The sequence below is a fragment of the Phascolarctos cinereus genome, unplaced genomic scaffold (assembly GCF_003287225.1).
Source record: "Phascolarctos cinereus isolate Bilbo 61053 unplaced genomic scaffold, phaCin_HiC Scaffold_7;HRSCAF=346, whole genome shotgun sequence".
NCBI classification, from domain to species: Eukaryota; Metazoa; Chordata; class Mammalia; order Diprotodontia; family Phascolarctidae; genus Phascolarctos; species Phascolarctos cinereus.
This window is the reverse complement of record NW_027556180.1, coordinates 62,574,620-62,596,593: the sequence shown is the minus strand read 5'-3', so window position 1 is coordinate 62,596,593 and position 21,974 is coordinate 62,574,620. Positions and strand designations below refer to the sequence as shown.

Genomic DNA, 21,974 nt, shown 5'->3' with positions numbered 1-21,974 from the left:
TTGGATGGGATTGAACAACTCAATAACAATGACGATATTTCAACACTAATTTTGAATGATAATACTAGCTCACATTTCAATAGCGCTTGAGAGTTTACAAAGAGCTTTCCTCAAAATTGTCATTGGAGGTAGTGTGTACACATAACACCTTCATTTTACAGATGAGGAAACTAAGACAAGTGAAGTGACTGTCAAGGTCACAGTGACAGAAATGACAGACTCAAATCCAAGTCTTCTGATTCCAAATCCAGGGATTTTGAATAGAAATGTATTAAGCAGATGATTAAAGAAAAATAACCCACTTTCTGTGAGCATTCTCCTATTTATAAAAAGATTTATTTAAATAATTTCTTTAAATAATCAGCAATTTCTTTGAATATTTTTCCTTTCCTAACCCATTTAAGATTTGCTTTTTTTTGGTACTCCTTTTTAGGAACACATCTTTTATATTCTTCTCTATTTTTAGTAGGACAGGAATGCATAAACATAAACAAAGTAGATCTCTAACGAACTTTTCATTGTAAATGAAAAGCTATTCAGTTTCTTCATCTGGTCCACCCTGTTCCTTACTCCATAATCAGAGCTGACATTTACAAAGCTTTTACATATATCATTAAATCTAATCTTCAGGATAATCCTGTGAAGTCAATACTACAGGTATTACAATCATTCCAGTTTTATAGGAGAATTAACTGAGGCTGAGAAGCCAGTAACTTGTCTAAAGTCACTCAGGTAATAAGTAACAGAAGCAGGATTCAAACCCAGGTCTTTACTGGTTCTGAGAACGATAGTCTTTCGGGCACATAATTTAGCGATATCTCCATAGTGGGAATGGATAGGAGAATCACTTCTCACATTGTGCTCTGGGCCAGCAGTGCTGTCTTTTCTCTCTGAGCTCTCATCAGTCTGGCTCACATTTTCCATGGGTTTTTGTTTAGAAGGGTTCCCTTGATGACTCTGCAGGGAAAAGGGAAGGCAAAAGCAAATGGGCCTCAAGCATAAAAAAAAAAAATCCTGATTTAGTCACCAGTGTAAAGAGCCCAGGTGTCTACTATTTGTTTAAATGGAATTAGTAATTTAGCAGCTAAGGAGACGTTTAAGGGTTAAGAGTTTAAGCATCCTTAAACTATGACCGATGGTCATGAAGTATAGAAAACCCTTGATTTTTAATAGTACTCCCCTGCAATGTATTTTTTTCACCCATAAAGGTTTGGTATGTCCTCATGAATGTGCTAGCCAGTCCAAAGTATATACAAAAAAAGGATTGTGTTTAGGTCACTCAGTGATTATGTTGACCAGCTGTCCTCTGACACACTCCAATAATAAATTATAAGATACTAAGTCCTGGTCTGCTTATGTAATGAAAACAACGAAAACGAATATTGGTTTGTGAGGAAAAACTGCAAGGGACTTAGAGTGGTACAGTGGAAAGACAGCTAGATTTGGAGTCAGAAGATAAGAATTCAAATCCCTAATCTACTACTTTGCTCCCTGTATGACCTTGGTTATGCCACTAACCTCCCTTTGCCTCAGTTTCTTCATCTGTAAAATGAAGGGATTAGACATTATTGTCCAATAAGGACACTTCCAGCTCCATGATCCTCTAGTCTTAGGTTCAACTATGACTAAACATTGTAACTCCCAGATCCTCTTTGGTCTCTCCTGTGATCTCCTGTCATGCACCAGCCCCTGCCTACTGGATGTAACGCAGGCATCCCAAATGGGGCATGTCACAAACAGAGTTTGTTATCTTTCCCCAAAACTTTCCCCTCTTTTAAAAAAGTCTCTATTTCTTTTAATGGTACTACCATGCCTCAAATCGCCCAGATTTGCCTTGTTGAAGTCATTCTTAAATCTTCCCTCTCTCACCACTCATATCCAATCAAATGTTGAATCTTATAGATTTTAGTTCCACAATATCTTGAACATCCATCATCTTCTCACTACTCAGACAGCTGCCATTCTCACCTCTCACCTCTCACCTGGACTGTACTCACATCTCCATGTGAGTGAACTCTGTTTTAAACACTATATAACATAGATAAACATATACCTAGTCTACCTATACCCAAGGTCTACTTTGCTCACGAGTGTCAGATGCTCTGATCATGCTCCTTTGTGGTCAGACTGAACCTCATCATTTGACCCCACTTACAATCAGAATGATTCTGGGGAATTGTGCAGTTAAGCATGTGGACACACATCCCTACTGTGACGTCTTATACCAAAAACAACATTGAAAATCTTCTATGGGATGTCTGAACAGTAGGATTCTGGATGTTTATAGCAGAGAAGGTCACATTTATTTAACTCTGAATAATTAGTTGAATGCCTGTTGAAAAACTCCAAATTTACTGAGGACATTTACAGAGCTTATAATGAAGCATGTGAGAAGTCTCCTTACCAAACTTATATTCTAACTACTATCCCCTTGAAATGAGAATGCTTCAAATGGGAATAAAGAGGAAGTCATGGAGATGACTGTATTCCTAGCTTTACCATTCCTTGGAATATTCACTATGCTAATCTACATTTTATTCGTTTTTTAGAGTCCTCTAAATGGTGAGGAAAGGTGGGTGGATGTTAAAGTCATTTCTATGCATTTTACTCATTGCTGGAATGGTAACGGGGATAAAGAGTCACTGACTGGTATAGGAAAGGGACCTGTGCCCATAGGTAGAAATTTCACCTGCTCAAGAATATCTCCCACAAAATTCCACCAATAGGAGGTTCACATGAAGATACTTCCATCTGAGATAGGAATGCCCCCTGAGATTTGGACATTAAGCCTATCTGTTCCTCACTTACATCATTTCATCAATTGCTAATTTAGCTGGGGGACCTTCACTGACTCATGATTTTCAGGAGGGGTAGTGGGTCAGAAAGAGTGGGAGAGCTAATTTTTTAGCTTGGAAGCTCACAAGGAAATCTAGAATTTGGATTATGGATACATGTGAAGATCATATTCTGTATTTTATGGGATAGTCCCAATTTAGAGAATATTCTCAAGATTTTATTTCCTGCAATGTTTGGGGCCAACTGTGAATCTTTCAATCACATTTCCCAGTGTTGTGCATGAACCTGCAGGGTGATGCTATCACCAGGAAGCATAGTGGGACATTTAAAAACAGAGAGGACATGGGAGTAGAGTAAGGGGACTCCAGGAAACAAGCTGTGGAGATGCAAGTGGAAGAAAAACCTTGTAGAGTGGCATGGCATTCACACATTGGAGGGGCAGTTAGGTAACAATATATTCCAGTGCCAGGGTGAGAGGTTCTACAGATGTCATGGACCTTCCACACCAGAAGGGCCCTCCTTACACAAGGTGTAATATTGTTACCGATGTCACAATTCTATTTTGATGATATTTTCTTGGTGAGATGTGAAGAGTGAACACTTGCTTGGCTCATTGATATCACATCCATAGTGACGGAGTGATTGCATTTGAGGATAATTTACTGTGTCATGGGATTTGGGTAATATGACTCTGAATTGCACCCTTAGACTTGGCTTTTAAAAGGGAGCAGGCACAGAGCTGAGAAAGAACAGAGACTAGAGCTAGAAGAAGAAGTACATACTGAGGCAGATTTAGCTCCCTGGGAGTTGAGAGAAGTCTGATTATTCAAGTAGCCTCTCCCAAGGATCATCTTGACGCCAAAGATGGCTGCAAAGTAGAAGCAGTATGGGGTCCCATGTGACCCCAGAAGAGGACGGAGCCACATAGCTCAAATAGTGGCAGCAGCAAGCTCCTGACTGCCATACCTTTTTCAGTAGATAGTGACTCAATAGCAAACTACTTGTATTTAGGCAAGGTTGGGATGGAGAACATTATCATGTGACTTAACACTCAATATGGAAATCTCTGATCTCTTTTTTTGTCATTTATTAAATATGTCTCATGAGTAAGAAACCCAGCTTTTCTTGAATTGAGAAGCAAAAAACAGCTGCACTGCAAAAAAAAAAAAAAGATTTTGCAACCCAGTAGTTCCTTAGAGTCCCATGTGGGCAGATGCATGCTAAGAGGCCAAGAGCATTAGGATCCTCAGACCTCTCCTAGTCCTTTCTTCTTTAGCCATTTTCCCCATTAACTGATTGGGGTTTTGCAGGTTAGGATCCTAATGAATTAAAGCCAAGGGAAAGAGACAGTTTAGAGGCCAGGAACCCCAGATGCAGTTGGGAAGCTAAAGTTCTTTCTGTACTGCTATGGCCTCTCTGGAGAAGACAAGTTGGCCATAAGCATGTTAAACCAACCAAAGTGGGAGCTCGACCTCAGACACAGAGCTCTGCTCAAACACTGCTATGATCTAGGCCATTCATCCTGTTGGACAGCACTATGCCATCAGACAGGAAGGGTGGATAAAAGACCAGACCCTTCACTGATAATCTGACACTTGTTATCGTACACACCTGGGTCACAAGTGAGTATCACGTTGAGTCAATCGGTATTCTGCACTGCCTTTGGTGTTGCAGTTAGGGGCTAGGTGTGCTGTCAATTTGTCAATAGTTAGGGTAGGCATTCTTGATCTGGAATCTATAGATCTCTTAGGAGTTCATGGAGAGATTTCAGGGCGCCCAAGATCTTAGATGGAAAAATTACATATATATTTACATATATATTATACATATGTATGGAATATATGTATAGCTGTTTATCTATATTTCTGTAGATGCATCCAGCCATATCACATTTCCAACTTCCCCATTTCCCGCTCCCCCAATTCAATAAGCAAAATTCTATTACCTCTAGGATCAAATATAAAATGCCCTATATGAATTTTGAAGCTCTACATAATCTGACCTTTTCCTACTTTTCCAATCTCACACCTTACTCTCTTCCACATTCTTTCCCATCCAGTGACACTGACTTCCTTGCTGTTCTTCAGTAAGACACTCCTTCTCTAGACTTCTGTATTTTCACTGATGGTTTCCCATGCCGGAAATTCCCTCTGTCCTTATCTCTACCTTCTAGCTTCCCTAGATTGCTTGAGCCTCAGCTAAGCTCCCACCTTCTCTAAGAAGCGTTTTCAGGCCCTATTTAATCTTAATGCCTTTCTTCCAAGACTCTCTTATTTGGACATAGTTGCTTGCTTATTATCTCCCCCATTAGATTGGACTGTGAGCTCTCTGAAACAAGGACTAACTTTCTCCTTTCAAAAAATTTTAAATCATCAGCATTTAGTATAGTGCTGGGAACATCGTAGATGCTTAATAAATGCCTATTGACTCAACTAGTTCTATGTATTTTATTTTATGAATTAAAAAAAAACAACAACATTATTCTTAGAAGGGGTCCATAGTCTTCCCCAGACTGCCCTAGGGGTCCATGACACAAAATAGTGAAGAATCCTTGGGTAAGGGGTTGATATACTGAATGTCCTCCTCCTAATGGCTCCTTGGTTCAGTTGGGACTGTTGGCCAAGCTGATGGAGATCCTTCAGTCCAAGTGTGATAGGACATAGAATCTAATATAACAGAACCTGAAAGCTCCTCTATCATGTTGTGAATGGGCACATCCTTACAGAACTGATAGCTCCAGTTCCCAACCCAAAGCTGAAGCAAACATGGTGATATGCCAAGAACTTGGAGATAGCTTTATACAGAAAGCCCATTTATCTTGTTCCTCAAACTTTAATACCCTTACCTGGCAGATAGGCACCTGAAGACAATGTCAGAGTTTCACAGGCTCTGAGAATTTAGGATGGAGCTACTTCCCCTAGGGAAGCACAAATCTGTCTGAGGAAGCAACATATTAATGGACTTCCATTTATACTTCCCTGCAGTCATAACCAAGCCCAGCACTCTACCCACTGGGCCACCTAGCTGTCCCTAAGCTTAGTAGCCCTGGGAATAGCAATGCATCCTCCGTCTGTCCCCAAACTGCTGACTCAGCTATCCCCACAGCCATAGCCCAAGAATATGTCTATGGGGATACGTTTGGAAGGACTATATCCCGGCAATATACATAGCAGGTCCTATAGCCCCTGATCTCCTCAGCAGCCACAAAGACAGAGGAAAAATAAATTTATCACTACTGAAGTTCATGGCACTGTCAGGTGGCTCAAAATCAGAAACTGATATAGTTGTATGGATGAAATGATGTCAAAGAAGATGATTACCATTCTGCTGGTCATTGGACCCTAATGACCTTAAAGCCTTTCCATCTGACTTAGAGCTGAAACCTTCATTATGTGTTATCTTCTGTATTAGAATTTGAGCTCCCAGAAAACAGGAATTATCTTGTTTTTCTGTTTGTATCTTCAGCACTTAGCATAGTGCTTTGGACAAAGTAAATTCTTAATAAATGCTTTTTCATTCATTCATTCATTCATTCATTCATTCATTCATTCATTCATTCATTCATTGACATTCATCCAACATCTTACTGGAGTCAGCCCAACATTCTAGCCTGTCTATACCTTTTTGGGTCTTGTCTCAGTTGTATAACACACTAGGTAGATTACTGGATGGAGCACTGGGCCTAGAGTCAGGAGGACCCAAGTCCAAATCTGGCCTCAGACATATACTAATTGTGTGACCCTAGGCAAGTCACTTAATCTCTGTGTCAGTTTTCTTATCTGTAAAATGGGAATAATAATAGCACCTGTCTCCCAGGTTGTTGTGAGGGTCAAACTAGATATTTGCAAAGCACTTAGCACAGTGCTTAGCACATAGTAGGAGGTATACAAATGTTGGCTATTATTGGTACCATCTCTTTGTATTTTTTTAAAACATACCATCTATGCCCCAAGAGCCTAATAAATAATATTAAAGTAGCACAAAACCAAGCAGAGATCCCTGGGATGTTCTACTAGGGAGACCTTCCAAGTTGGTATCAAACCACTAATGACTATTTTGGGGGTTCAACCATTCAACAATTTCTGTAGCCACCTAACTCTAATGTTTATAGGCCACATCTTAGGGTTTTGTTTTCTTTCCTTTAATATTTAACTTAAAGTCTTATAGTAGAGCAGGGCTATTAAACACTGGGCCTCAGGTCAAGGCTTCTATGTGCTGTCCAAACCAGATTAAAGTCTAGTTGGGAAATATTTAACAAAATAAAAATACAATAGAACATAGATAATGTTAATATGTAGTTTTATAAAATAAAAACAAAACAGAACATAGATAATGTTAACATGAGGTTTTATAAGTCAAAATGAGGCCTGCAAGGGTCCTTATGCATTGTTTAGTGACCTGTTTCTATTTGAATTTGACACCATTGCACTGGAGTATATGCCCATTTCTCCTTTCTTCACCCTCTGTAGAAAGGGAGAAGCAAACAAACAAACCCCAAATGTTTTTTTTGACCAAAATGTTTAATTTAGTAGCCCCATGGAGACCCATCTTTAATCTAAACTGACGGGTTCTAACCTGACTTCAGTGTGATCTAAAGAGAGGAATCCAGAGGATATGAAAACACATAAAATGTATTTGAAGATTTCACAGAAGATTTAGTTCTTAAAAACAAGATCTTTTGAAGAGGAGTTGGGAGAAGGAAATATACTGGTGTTATTTTTTTTCTAAACCATTTACATAAACTCCATGACTCACATTCTTTCTAGGTAATAACAGCATATGATTTACTTAAAGACTGTTAGAGAATCTCCCCACCCTCCTCTCTGCCCAGCCAAATGTGCAATTACGCCTACCCGATATTTTCCATGTGCATGGGGTGTGACTGTATAGAAGGAGTCATTGTTCTCCTGAATTCTTTATGCAAATCGGTCACATTGCTTTATTGGGACACCCTAAGCATACCATCCATCACTTAAGACTAAGTGGAACACTGGAGCTCATTGGACCTCTAGGTGGCAACATTTGGTTGTGACTGAAAAATGCGTGTTCTCAAATTCTGGTACTCTGCAGGTAGGCCAGCAGGTTAGGATACTTGCCTGTGAGAAGAAAGGCATGTCCTTCTTTCTTTAATTGAAGGGAAGGCTTCTGAGAACACTGTCTTAACAGCTATTATTCCACATAAACATGACCTCTGAATTAGTCTGAGGTGATGATGACCTAGACTATGGTGTGAGAACTGTGGTAAAATAAATTATATTTAGATGTACAAGAATGTGAAAATTTAAGCCACGGAGTGGAATGAGGATTACTTCACTGGGGCACAGGATCAGGGATATTGAACTAAAACAGAACTTGAAAGTCATGCAGTCCAGTCCTTTCATTCCACAGATGAGGAAACAGAGGACAGAGAAGCTGAGAGTTGTGTCTGAGGTCACGCAAATAGAAATGGCGGAGCTGGGATTTGAACCCAGCTCATCTGACTTCAGAGCCAACACTGTGTCAAGCTTTTGAAGTTCTTTGCCGAAATGTACATTTGTCAAAAGGGCTTTCCTGCTCCCTCTCCCCTTCTCAGACTGTCCAGCAAATGCCCTTTTGGGTGAATTTGTACTGAAATCATAATCAAAGCAGACGTCGTGAATTTACATAGGGTGGCCCAGAAGCTTTGGTGGCTTAAAACTGCGCTAAGACTTTGGGGACATCCTGAAAAGAGAGTATTAGGGTATGATCCGTAGGAGAATGCAACATATTGGAAAAGGAAGTCTTTCTGTGGCATCTGAAGCAAACTATGTGACCTCAGAGAGTTGGTCTGGCTGACTGCATAGCAGCTATTCATAGGTATGCCCCAAGAATCCTTCTCTCTCTTGTGTTTCCTTCAAAAGGAGTGAAGCCCTTAGGTGATGAACAAGGGCCTTATAGCTCCAGGAATGACTCAAACCCAGGGCTGGTCCACCTATTTGGGCTTGGTCTTTAGGAGGCCACTGTTCAGAAGGGCTGGTGAGAGAGAGAGGCTGGTCAGAAGGGAGAAATGGGGCTTCCCACCTGAGTAATGATCTTTTCTAGAGAGAGACCTGAACAACCACATGGCCACTAGGAAGGCAGAGAATGGAAAAAGTGGTGGAGTGTGGACTTCTTAGGCTAATCTAGGAATAGAAGTGAAAAGTTGGCACCAGCAGAGCGTCCGTGGTTCAGAAACTGCTGAAGTAAAGGAGTTCTTGGACCAAGGGAAACCTTTATTTCGAGCAGAGAGTTTGGGGAGATCGAACAGGAACATGGAATACAACATGGAGGAGCACATCCAGCTTGCTCTTCACTTGAGCTGTGTGATTCAGAGGATAGTAGTCCACTCTCTAGCAGTGGCAAGTTTTTGCCCTGTCTGGGGATGGGGCATCAGCTCTAAGTCCTTAGCAGGTAGAGACCTACTGGTGCCAGGGTAGGAGAAATGTTTCTTGATTTCCTAGCAAATTCAAATTCTTTCCTGTTGTGAGAAAGCCTATAAGGCTAGGGGACTCTATGGGCCCTTGGAAAGGTGGGGCTCACCAGGAGAATTGCTTGACCCTCTAGCAATCTCAAATGCTTTTCCATTGATGGAAACAGGAATTTACACTCAGCATGACATTATGAGTCTGGCGGATTGTATATATTCTTGGGGAGGATGAGGAGAGACACCAGAGAGAGAAAGGGGATCACTTTGATAATTTAGGAGCTTAGGTATTCTTCCTTTTGTTAAGTTTAATAAAAACTTCTCCTGCAGTCAATGTTTTGTGGCCCTGAGTACTTGCATGGGAGTTGAAGGCTTTTTTTTAGGTATGAACCTAATTCTGGTGTTTCGAGAGTATAATGACCTGAGAAATCTCCAAAACTGAACCTAGTCTGTGTTAGATCAGACTTTCAGTAACAGGCCACAGGTTACATTTGTTTAAGACAATCTTTGGTTTATATCAACATATTCCTAAATAAAATGTTCACTGGAATTGAATTCTAGATTTGGAAACAAGGGGCGTGGATTTAAATCTAAGCGAAATTACTTGGGTGGCATTAGACAAGTGGTTTCTTCTTGCTGAGCTTCCATTTCCTCTTCTCTAAAATAAGGGGTTTGGACCTCTGAGTTGACTTCTAGTTGACCTCTGAGGCCCTCATTAAGCTCTAAATTTATAACTTACGATCTTGCACCACGTGTATATGATGTGATTGGCAAATATATGGAAACAGGGCTGGCCCTAAGCAATTTGGGGAATGGGCATTGCACCTGAGGAGACCCCTGATCCTGCTTTCTGCATCTCCTCTTCCTTTTTTGGGGAATTCTCTACCCAGTAGGTACTCAGTCCTTCGTGCCTCCTGGCAGACCAAGTGCCTTCCTTTATAGGTTATGACCATGTTCCAGATCTCTTACATATTTCCTCAGAAGTAATGTGTCTCATGTCTCATTCTCTTTAGAGCATCCAGAGGAGACTAGTTAATTAATCTGCTAAACCAGTTAACACTAAAGCACTAATGGAGGATGGAGTCATGTTAGTGTTAGATAAGAGTAGAGATAGTTTGGCATAGTAAAAAGAATGCTGGATGTGGAGATCTAAGACTTGGGTTCAAATCCCACCATTGACATTAGATACATGACCATAGGCAAGCTACTTACTCCTTTGGAGTCTCAGTTTTCTCATCTGTAAATGATACTTGTACCCTCTATTTCATAGGATTACTATGAGGAAAGTGTAGACCACACATGTGATTTGTAGTTATAATGGTCTATACTGTTACCTGTCCTAGATAATATCTGTCTTCATGAATGTAGGGATTAGAGGTTTCCTTGATATAGGGAACTCCCAGATGAGGAAATCCCCTTTGCCAATGCAGGCTGCTACCATCTTTGAAACTTAAAAAGTTGCCCAGAGCACTGAGATGCTAAGTGATTTAATGCCTAAGACCACAGGACTTGACCACAGGTTTTCCTATACTCTGAGGATAACTCTTTTTTTTTTTTTTTTTTTGGTGAGGCAATCAGGGTAAAGTGACTTGCCCAGGGCCACACAGCTAGGAAATGTCAAGTGTCTGAGGTTGGATTTGAACTTAAGTCCTCCTGACTCCAGGGCCGGTGCTCTATCCACCGTGCCACCTAGCCACCCCTCTGAGGCTAACTCTTTATCCACTGTGCTACAATGCCTCGTAAACTGGCAACTTAAATACTCTTAAGCAACTTTTTCTAAAATGAGAATTTCTTGTACTGTAGCAGTTCTGGGGACTTGGAGGAAAGATAGATAAAGGGAGACAGGATAGAATCAGGGAAGAGATATTTGGAGGCTAGACCCTTTAAGGCTCCTCCAACTCATACTACGTAGTCAGAAATCTTCTCTACCTCCCCTTCGACCCAGCTCTTCCCAGTGGCATCTGGTGCTCTGATCACACTACTCTATGGATGGGCTATGGATGATAAGTTTGGCTCCAAATTATAATCAGGCTCTGGAGGGGAACATTTAGGTGATGGAAAGACAAACTATATCAATAAAATTGTATTTTAAAATCCAGGTTGTAGGACAGTTGTCTTGCTGAACATGTGGACATATTGCCCTCCCATCATGTCTTACAATGGAAATAGCATGATGAATTCTTATATGGGACCTCTGATCAGTAATGTCCTGACTATTTACAGTAGAAGAGATTGTATTCATTGAACTCAGAATGAGAAGTTAGGTGCCTGTTAAAAAACCCTCAACTTCAGGAAGAAACTCAGTATGCTAATGAATCATGGGAGAAATATCTCAGCCAAACTTTCCTTTTTTCTTTTGGCCTGGAAACTGGAGAGATTTCTAGCAAGGCTATGGAAAATCAATATAAAGAGAAACCAGAATGCTGGAAGACAGAAAAACCCAATGAAAATGCTGTGACTTAGTTAATGGGTCTGTTATGTTTGGGTAAATAGTAGTTATTCAATAAATAACTGATTGATGGGTTCTTGCAAATGTCCAAACATTTTCACTGTTATATGCCCCTGAAGATTATGTGAATATATTTAGAGAAAGTAGTGCCACTATTTGCTTTCTTTATCCCCCTTGAAATGACCCAAATCTTTAGGTTTTCAAGAACCATGTTTTCTTTTCTGAGATCTCTTTGTCTGTTTCCCTCTGTCTCTCTCCTATCTATCCTCCTCTATCTATCTATCTATCTATCTATCTATCTATCTATCTATCTATCTATCTATCTATCATGGTCCTTGGATGGTGAAACAGCACAGTAGTAGAAAGCTTCATGGGGCAGCTAGGTGGTGCAGTGGATAGAACACTGGCCCTGAACTCAGGAGGACCTGAGTTCAAATCCAGCCTCAGACCAAACACATGACACTTACTAGATGTGTGACCCTGAGCAAGTCACTTAACCCCAATTGCCTAAAAAAACAAAAGCTTCCTGGATTTTCTATTAGAAAACCTAAGTTTGAGTCCTAGTTTGCCATATACTCACTATATGACTTTTGGCAAATCTTAAACCTTCCTAGACCTTGGTTTTCTCATCCTGTGAAATGAGGGATTTGGACTGGTTGGCCTCTGAGGGCCATTCTAGCGCTGGCTTCCAAAATTCTATTCCCTAATTTCTAATTCCAAAATTCCCAAATCTTGCTGAGCATCTGTTTCCACATCAACAAAATGGGGTCAATAATAACCATACTATCTACCTCATAGGGTTGTTGTGAGGATCGAGTGAGATCATATACATAAATTGATTTGTAAACCAGAAAAGTTATAAAACATGTAAGCTATTTTTTTGTTAGGTCTCTCTTCAAGTCAAGCTGAGGCTTCAAGGTGGACTATGGGTATATTTTCAGAAGGCCCTTAAATCAAGTCTTTTTATCAAAGGTCTTTATCTTTTGTTGGTACTCATCAAAAGAAGAGCCACATTTTCGGGGACAAAGAAGAATCATCATAAGAGGGCTCTTTTATCTACTGATAATGGTTTGTGATTAAGATGCAGAGCTTAGCCAAAAAGTCTGGCCTATGGTTATGTAAATATAGTACTTAAAAATTATTTACTAGGTCCATAAAATCATGCCATTTAAAGCTGGATGGGACTTTAGAAATCATCTAGGTTAGCCCCTCCACCTCCATCTTATGATGAGAAAACTAAGGTACAGAGAGGTGCTTAGCCAAACCAACAAAATATGTAAACAGTAAATTGTACCAAGTACTATAGTTGCATGGTCATAAATTCCCTTTATATAGATGTCATCTAGTTAGGACTTGAATTTGTATGCTATGCCAGTCAATAAATTCCACCCACTATTCAAACAGAATGCAAGTAACCAGAATGGAGCAGAGAGATGTAAAGAAACCAAAACTTATCAAACTTGTTTTGTTATTTCTATAGCCTTCATTTTCAGTAGGAGATAAATGCAACTATGGATCTTATTTAGGTTAAAATAGAATGTTTTGCATATCTTAATGACTAGTAAATCATTAATCATGTTAAAAAAAACCCTTCAAACTTTCAAAGCATTTTTGGACTGTGTGAGAGACATAAATCTGAGCTTTTCTTTGTCCTCGTCAAACGGTAGAAAGTTGGTTAGTTGACATTTCTGATGCCCCAACTGAGGAAGCTAGAATTACATAATTTAGCTGACCTCCCAGCAACTTCTCATTCACTTCAGAAGTATCAGAAAAGGAAGCTTTTTAAAAAAAAATTTACCCCAAAGAAATTAATGACAGAAAGGCTTTATAGATACACAAAATGGCAACCCTATTTACGGCAGGAAAAAAATGGAATCAAAATGAGTGCCCATTAATAAGAAAATGGCTGTGGTATATAAATGTAATGGAATATTTTTACATAATAAGAAATGGTAAATATGGTGGAACTGGCCAAGATGGGAGAATAGCAGAAAGAAGTACAGGTGAGCTTTCTTCAACAACTGCTCCACAGAGACCTGGAAAACATACCAAACTGAGTCCTCACAGGGAAATCCAAGGGAAAAAAAATCATGTGTCATTTTTTCAGTATAGGTCAGCATGAAGAGACTGACGAGAGGTCTTCTGACATTGGGGATGATGGGAGCCAAAAGTGACCGAGTGGGTCCTTCTACCATGGGGAATGAACCAAGGGTCTGCCTGTAACTGAGTACCAGGACAAGAAATCCCAGACCTGCACAGAGGAGCCTGACTTTGTGCAGGGAGCAGGCAGCCACTTGGCACCCATTCAGTTCTGGGTCAAAGATCCAGGGCATACTGAAGAGGAGGAATCTGCACCTAAAATTGGTGTTCCAGGGTAGGAAGTGGTCCAAGGCCTTAGGCTGTGTACTAAGCAAGGAACAAGCATAGAAGCAAGCAGCAGTTATGTGACTCTGACCCTAGGAGTGGAGGGGACTGGGGAGTCTCAGTTTTAGCTCTCAGCACAGGCTGAATTTGGTAGTAGAATAACCAGGGCAGTAATCCCAGACTGAAGGGGAGCCTGCAGGTCTGTTACTCTGAACTGCAGAGCTTTCCAACTGGTTGACAGTGGCTGAGGCCAATAGCAGTTTATTAGAATTCCACCCAGGGATAAAACTACAGTTGTGTTGCTCAAACTAAGCTTAACCCAGGTAAGGAATTTGCAGTGCTCACACTAGGGAATCAGTGTTCAGACTTTTCTCTAGATCAAGTCACTTTGGGAGCATTGAAAATTTGTGGGGTCCTCAGTCTGAACTGTCCCTGAGATTCTGGAAGACCCCAACACTTAATACCCCAAGAAAGCAACAGCAGGACCCAATAAGACACTTGAACAATCCAGACATTTTATACAGAAGTACATAGAGTCTGGCCCCAACACAGTCTGATGTCAGGAAGTAAGCAGAAGAATGAACAAACTAACAGAAAAAGAATCCTGCCTTAAAGAGCTATTATGACAACTAGCTAGGTGGCACATTGGATAGAGTGTTGGATTTGGAGTTAGGAAGACTTGAGTGATTCTAGGCAAAACACAACCTCAGTTTCCCTACTTATGAAATAAGGATTATAATAACAACTACCTTACAAGGTGAAGGTCAAATTAGATAATAAAGTTCTTTGCAAACCTTAATGCATTGTGAAATGCATTATTATCGTTGTGACAGGGATGCTCAAGACATGAATGCAAAAGAGAATGACTCCAAAGCATTTAACAAGCAAATTCTCAAAGAAAAACACAAGGTGAACATGAGTTCAACTAGAATTCCTGAAAGAGATGGTGTAAGAGTTAAAACAAAAAATTAAAATAATTATCTAGATGAAATGAAAGCACTGAAGACAAAAAAATGGAAAAAATAAGATCTGTGGAAGAAAGAATTGGAAAGAAAATGAATAGTTTGGTATAGAAGTACAAAATCTTATTCAAGCAACAAAATTCCTAAAAATTGGAAAGACCAAATAGAAATTAATGACATCATGAGACAATAGGAAATATTAAAACAAAGTCAAAGCCTAAAAAAAATAGAAGAAAATGTACAGTACCACATAATAAAAAATGACCATATGAGGATTTTGGAGAAATGTGGGGAGACATACAATGTGGTGCTATGGAAAAAAAAACAGTACCAAGAGACCAAATCAATCAGTCAACAGGTATTTATTAATATCTGCTATGTGTCAAACACTGTGCTAAGCCTTGGGGATTCAAATAAAGGCAAAAAATAGACCTTACCCTCTGGGAGTTTGCATTCTAATGAGAGAGACAACAAGTAAAGTCACATACAAGATACATAGAGAGTACATATAAGTCAATATGAGAGGGGAAGATTTTAGGGGCAAGGGGTTGAGAGGACTTAGAAAGGCTTGCAACAATAGTATAAATAACAATAAAAATTAAAAAAACAGACATACTAATGAATTATAATGAACAATCTTGGTTTTGGAGAACTGATAAGGAAATGTGTCTTCCTTTCAATAATGAGGTGGGGCTTTTGGACCTAGGAAGAGTTATGCATTGTTTGACATATTCACTATCTCACTTGATTTTGCTTAAATGTTTTTCTTTGTTATGAGGAAGGGTTCAGTGGGGCAAATTAATAAGATACAAAAACTAAAGTTATAAGAACCAGCCTTTGGCTCTTGTATGGAATATAGCTAACCAACCAATTCTGAGTAATTATGAGCAAAACAGTTGATTTGGTGACAAGGTTTTCATCTGGTCCAAGTAGGAAGTAAAAATTGAAGTAAATGATACAGTTTGAGGGTTATGGGACTGTGTAATACTTCCAAATTGGTATAATTAATGGTATAAAACTCTCTTTTGTCTTTTGCGGATCCAGATAGCTGCTACTAATCTCTTGGTATAATGTTATTTTTCTTGCTGTTTCATAGTTTCTAGCTGGTTTTAGGTTTTTTTTTTTGTTGCTATGAACATTGAAATGAGCACGTCCCGTTATTGTGTGTTATTATAATTTTTTTCCAGGAAAGTAAATATATGAAAGGGTTCTGAGCACCTAATTAGTAAAGATGGGGAAATTGGATGATTGCCTTCCTTAGTTGCATGAATGTTGGTTGTATTTTCAAACATTTGAATTTAGAAGATGTAGGATTTTTATTCCATGTCCTTAATATTAAGGACAAATAGATAGTAGGAGAGAGTTAAAGATCATCTGTCTCATATGGGAGGACCACTTTTATTTGAAAACTTGAAAATCTTTCATTGTCTCTGCTTAAAATTAAATTACATGGAACAAAAGCTTGCTTTTCATTATTCCTTTCATTGTAGAGTCTTTGGGATCCAGTTTCTCCAATGATTAATTTCCTGTCCTCTTAGTATATTTATTTTTGTAAGGGAATTATTGCAAAGGTACTAGGCTCATAAGACTTGTTGAAAACATCCTTGCCAATAATGTGGGCTGATACTGAGACTGTTGAGACTGGCCTCTTGCTTCTTTTATTTTGAGCTTAGCAAACAGCATTTCCTCTAAAACACTCTACTCCATCTTCTGCATGACTTCAAGTGCATTCATTTGTAATTATGTGCTTTTGGGTTGTTGTTGAATCAAAAAATGGAATGAAATGAAGACTAAGAATGGAGGAATATATGAAATTTGGAGTCACCTAGAGCATCTGTTGACAAATAAGATAACATCTACGTCTGAGTGTAATGAGATTTGAGACATAGAATGTGTTACTGTACATGACAAGAATGAATTGGTCTAGGCAAAGGTTGTACCTGCAGTAAAATGTCAGATTAATGGTAGGTACATTCTAGACTGAATTTTTCCTTTTCCTTTTTCAACAAATAATTCTTAGGATTTCATATGTTCATTTTTAGAGCTTCTCCCTTTCTCTTTGACTATGGACTTTAAAATAGAGAACTTGGCTTTTGAGTATCCTCTGGCCCTTCTATTTTTCACTCATGTAACTCAAGTGTAGCTGTTTTGGGGTAATAATTTATGAAATTCATGGCCCAGTTCATAGGACTTTCACTTCAGTACTAGACCATACTACAGACATAAATCTAGTAGTAAAAGCATTTAATTAAGACATAAAAAGCATAAATAGCCCAGAAGAGAATTAAACAGGCGGTTTTTGCATGCATACACAAAGGAGTGCCATCTCCTACACCTCCATGGTACAATAATCTGATTCCCTTTTAATTCCTCTGGCTCTCTTGCATAATTAGAATGCTGTATCATTTTGCAATTTACATTCCCAGTGGCCAACAGTACACGGCCTTCTGCCACCTGGAGACTTTCCTGGGAGACCCTTGATGCAGAATTGAGAATAGCTAAAAGCTCTCATATCATCCTCAGAATTATCATGCTGTACCGATGATGCCAGGCTTTAGAGACACATGGCTATACCATTCCACATGATCATCTTGCCTCTCCACTCTGTGCTACTATTAGCTAGGTCCGCTCATGTCCCCTCATTACTTGACTTTATTTTTTTTTAGAAACCTCCTGACTTGTAGTACACTCACCATGCCATGAGTTTATACACAGGAGCTTGGGAAAACATAGTTGAGAAAATCTCTCCCAGTAAGTAAGGCTCTGTCAGCCTCAAGCATTGTGGGAAATGCTGGAAACATTTTCTAGTGCACTAACAGATAATAAGAAGCCCTTCTAAGCCATTAAGGCTATTCTGTGAAACCACACAATACAAACAACTGCAAACTAAATGCATTTTCTGTGTCTGTCTACATGGGCTCATGAGAGGCAGGGTTGCCAGCAGGTAATTTTTGAAGTGTTTATCTTCACACCTCCCTCTCTGTCATTCTATATCCACATAAATCCTTGGCATAACCCCCTTCCCCCTCTCCCTTTTACAGCAATTTTCAGTAAAAGATCTGAAACTAACATGGAACCTAAGCTCCTCAGTTCATGTATTCAGGGTCTAATCTGAAGGGTTATTTGCCCAGATATAATTTTCTTTCTCTCCCCACTTCCTGAACTTCTCTTTTATAGACTTACCCACTGCTTTGTAACCATGGGGGAACTTCTGCCCTGGGATGGGCTGTCTTGATTGATGACGACTTTTCCCACTATTTCAGGAAGCCTCAGTTACCACATCTCCTTTCATTCAGCACTCTCTTGACACAAACTCTCTTCCATAACTTTGCTTACCACTTCGATGTAGATTATATCATGATCTTAATCCATATGATTCTCATTCCACTTTCCTTGAGGTCATACAGACTTAGTACCACCCCATGCTTTGGACTCCCACTGCAAGGAAACTGAACTTGTGTCTACCAGAGAGGCAAACACCCCAACATTCTGATGAACCCCTTTTGTCCCCACAGAGACCCCAGACACATTTAGCCATACTCTAAGCTCTGGCACATTCTGGAAGGGAAACATCCGTAATACAGCTACAGCTACATAATCACCCCCCCTTTCCTACTATTGAACCCTCATTATCTCAACATTTTACTGTAACAGCAGGGTGTAAAGTACAGGTTCCTTGCTCCTTCAAGCTCCTCCTCCCACTCAGAATTTCTCAGTGATATTTCCAAGAGAACCTTTCATGAGGTCAGATGATACTATATAGCTGTGGAATGCTGACTAACCTGCAGAACTGGCCTCAGGACAAATGATGAAATTTGCCTTTAGTGTCTCCAAGCTCCCTTTTCCATACACTTTCAATCTCTTTACTGACAACTCGCCCTTCCCCCCATCCAATGTTTTTGTTCCTTCTTCTTCCTCTTCTATTTTCCCTAAAAAAGAAGAACCAAAGTGTGACCTTGAATCCTTATGTCACCCCTCCCAGGGTATCTTCATTTTAGGCCTTGTTTAAAACTGCACAGTCAAATTCTTAGTCTTTTCAAAAAAGGAATCTAAAATACCAGGAAGAGTGTGTGTGTGTGTGTATATATATATATGTATACATATATATATACATATATATATATGTATATATATATGTATATATATATACATATATACACACACACACACACATAAAATATGTAATATATCATATATATGTACATAGTAGATATGGGTATATATACACAGTACATTTATATTAGTGATGTGTATGTATATGTTAGCCAGACCCAACTCTTTTTCTTTTCTCAAACCAGAAATGAGCTTGAATTGTTGTCTTCAAACACAAACTAGGGAAAAAGAAGGAAAAATAATTTCTAGTTACTGGGTTAGAATTTTGCTTTGACTTAAGGCATTTTGGGATAGGAAAAGGAGATTTTTTGAGGGGGCATGATCACTGCTTCAAATAATAATGGCTCACATTTACATATCTTCTTATTGTTATAACTATAGATACATAATCTCATTTGACATAAGATAATATGTATTAATATGTAGGGAGTTCCAGAATTCTGCACTGAGATGTCAGAGACATCCTATATTTGAAGGGCTGTTAGGTAAGCAAAGGAATTGAATTTTTATTCTAGGCAGCTCCAGGAGGCAGCATTAGGTCCAGTTCAGTTGGTGGGGGTTAAAGATAGACTCAACCTATTCATTATAAGGAAGAACTTCCTAATCATGGGAATTGCCTTGTGAACACTGTGTTACTGTAAATATTGAAGCATGGGCTGACTAACCTCTGGGACCATTTATCACATAGCACCTGGCATTCCTCTCGCATGTGTTTTCCCAGAAAACTACTACTGAATTTCTGTCGGGCACCACCCACTTACAACCATAGCTCATAAGCCCACATCAGTATAATAATGACTTTTACTAGGCAAACCAAGAGGGCCCATTAAGCTCAAAGCAAAAGACACTTCATTAAACAGCATAACACAATATAACAAGAAGATACGTGATTACATCCTTGCACAGTTGACCATATATACAGGGAAAACATGGAAATACAAGGAACATGTACTACTTTGTACTACATTTTGTACTACAATTCTGACTTCAACCAACCGTCTAGCCTTATTTCATATTACTCTACTTTACATCTAACCAAACCCTCCAATTACCTACTCCCCAAGCTTGAGCTCCACATGTTTGCAAAGGCTGTTTCCCATCCCTGGGATAGGCTGGCATGTGTACAAGGAATACATGAGGACAGAGAATATGTATGACCCGTGGGTAACTCACACTTCTGAAGCTATGGAGTTGCCAGGGTCCTCTGGTGATTCGTCATATTACTCTCAGTTGGGTGTTTCTGCTGAGTTGTTCTCTGCTGCATCTGAGGAGCTGCTGCTGGTGTTCTGTGTTGCCATTTTCAACTGTGATAAGGTTCCTTCCCTGAGCTAATGTTCTTTGCTGCAAACAGTTGGTCTTCAATTTGTGATATCTTCTTCTCTGTAGTGAGGGTAAGGATGTTTTACAGCTCTTTAACTCATACTCCAGGGGAGATATATATACCTATACTTATACAACTATCTATTTATCTATCTATCTATCTATCTATCTATCTATCTATCTATCTATCTATCATCTATTTATGTATCAATCTATGTATGTATGTATCTATGCATCCATCTAGGTATATATATATATGTATCTATCTTTTTTTTTGTGTATCCATCTATGTAAGTATGTATCTATATATCCATCTGTGTATGTATGTATGTATGTATGTATCTATGTATCCATCTATGTAAGTATATATGTATGTCTGTGTCTGTCTATCATCCATCTTTCTATCTATCTATCTATCAATCATCTATTTATGTATCGATCTATGTATGTATGTATCTATGCATCCATCTAGGTATGTATATATGTATATATCTTTTTTTTCTGTATCCATCTATGTAAGTATGTATCTATATATCCATCTGTGTATGTATGTATGTATGTATCTATGTATCCATCTATGTAAGTATATATGTATGTATGTATCTATCATCCATCTTTCTATCTATCTATCTATCTATCTATCTATCTATCTATCTATCTATCTATCTATTATCTATCTATATGTTTACCAATGTGAAATCCTAGCCATTTGTACCTAGTTAGCTAGCTAGAGAAGCTTTTAGTCATTTAAAAATCTATCTTTTGAATACCCTTGCTTCAACTCAAACTAAAATTTTACTTGAATTATGTTCTGCAATTCATTTTAATTCCTATCATGCCCCTGAATCACTAGACCAGACCCTCTTTAACCCTTCCTGGAGACTCTATTTAGCAAAACTGCAGAGGCACTAGGTAGAAAGGGTGTGAAGAGACTCTAGTCAACCCCTACATCACCTCCACCCCAGTAGCTCTGGTTACCAGCATGCAAATTTACTTAGGAGCAAGACTGAAAAATGCTGACTGAACCTAATAAAGCTTGTGACCTTTGCCTTCCATCTTCTTCTTTTTTTTTTTTCATTTTTAGGCAATTGGGGTTAAGTGATTTGCCCAGGGTCACACAGCTAGTAAGTGTCAAGTGTTTGGTCTGAGGCCGGATTTGAACTCAGGTCCCCCTAACTTCAGGGCCCGTGCTCTATCTACTGCACCACCTAGCTGCCCCGCCTTCTATCTTGTCACAACTAAAATGCTGTATTTCTTACATAAGTCATGAATAGGAGAATCCCTCCAGTAAAGTACTACAGTAATGAATGTGCCATTGTGTCATAAAAGTGACTTTAGGCTGTTGAAGGCTTTGCTAATTATGGAAAGGCTTTGGTTTTCAGAGTGGGTCATGTGTCTGTTGAATGAAAATTAGTCTAAGTACAAAAAGTCTCAGGTCATACTTATTTTTTTTTTTTGGTCCACAGCAAATCATGAAGACCATCTACTAAATTGGAGAGGCAGCAGTGATCTACCTGTGAGGAGATAGCTTTTATGTAGATGAAATCAT

The 21,974-nt window shown here is 39.1% G+C and overlaps 1 long non-coding RNA gene across 1 annotated transcript in view; it reads right to left on the bottom strand.

Annotated features, from left to right (window-relative positions):
• The window catches only part of LOC144454812 (uncharacterized), a 39,735-nt gene extending 21,114 nt beyond the window's left edge, over positions 1–18,621 (bottom strand). Inside the window, exon 1 of the long non-coding RNA XR_013483366.1 lies at positions 18,176–18,621. This is a non-coding gene — a long non-coding RNA (uncharacterized LOC144454812). The remainder of the gene's footprint in view (positions 1–18,175) is intronic.
• Between the last annotated feature and the right edge of the window lie 3,353 nt (positions 18,622–21,974).